The sequence below is a fragment of the Tenrec ecaudatus genome, chromosome 13, assembly GCF_050624435.1.
Source record: "Tenrec ecaudatus isolate mTenEca1 chromosome 13, mTenEca1.hap1, whole genome shotgun sequence".
Classification (NCBI taxonomy): Eukaryota; Metazoa; Chordata; class Mammalia; order Afrosoricida; family Tenrecidae; genus Tenrec; species Tenrec ecaudatus.
In genome coordinates, this window is record NC_134542.1 from 66713837 (window position 1) to 66714961 (window position 1125).

The 1125-nt window shown below is 50.0% G+C and overlaps 1 pseudogene; it reads right to left on the reverse strand.

Moving 5' to 3' along the window:
- Positions 1-308: 308 nt before the first annotated feature.
- On the reverse strand, positions 309-855 carry LOC142423826 (cyclin-dependent kinases regulatory subunit 2-like; annotated as a pseudogene).
- Between the last annotated feature and the right edge of the window lie 270 nt (positions 856-1125).

Genomic DNA, 1125 nt, shown 5'->3' on the forward strand with positions numbered 1-1125 from the left:
GAAAGACAGGACTCCCTTTTCTTTTCTTTCCCCTAATAGTAACAAACGAAACACAGCAACTTTATGATAAACAAAAGCAACAGGTACTTACACTCAAAAACTCTGACTCTGATTAATTATGCCGGCAACACCGTGTAGGAATCTATTTGCAGTTGCATTTAACTGCGCTGTGTTGCTCTGAAGAATGCACAGGTGTGGATGACGATTTGTACAGTTCCCAAGTATTCACTGGACACTGCACCACATATACACACACATGAATGCTAAACTCGAAGAGAGACACTTCATTGGAAATCCCTTTGGAAGCTTCACTCTTGGTGCTCTTTTGGAAGTGGCTGTCTGGAGAGAAGACGATGGGATTCTGACGCATGAATCATGAATCTCATGTCCCCAGCCTAGGCTTGGTTGAACACCAAGTCTCCTCCACTCCCCTTGACCATAAGATGTGACAGGTAGCTAGAATTGGGATAAAGGGGAGTTGTCTTCCCCACATGCCTGCGCTGGCAGAAGTCGCCTGGCAGGGCCACCATACAGGGGTTGCAGGGAAGTTGCAAGTTGCCCATGTTCAGTGACTGTATAGTCTGAAACGTCTTCTGTCCTTTATAAAAACCCACCTGGATCACAAACCAGATTTCGGTGTGAATTCTTTCTCCTGCGAAGCCAAGAACTGAAGTATGCCCCCCCCCCCCCACCTGAGAAACCTAAGAAATCTAACAGACCGAGGTCAACCACCCCAGAAACCCAACAGATGGGTGTGGAGTACTTGTTTGGACCGGCCTCTGGGTAACACGACCTGCCGGTACTCATAATGTCATCGAAGTATTGGTCTGAATAGGACACTGGCTTGTGAGCCATCTTGCCAGCAGCGCAGTGGGGACAGGTGGCTAAGGAAGGTACACAGCGGGACCCGCAGCACAGATGTCCCCGCCAGGTTAACTCTAGACAGGAGTAGAGAGTCAAGTCTAGGAAGCCGGCAGGGGCAGCTCTGCTCTGTCCCATACGGTGTTTATGAGTCGGACTGCGCGGCCAGGGCGTCGGAGAGTTAACCAGTTGCCCGGTGTTTCCAAGCTTCTCTTCACCCCCAAAGAAGTGCCACGTTGCCAGTTTGCCCTCAGTCCTCATTTC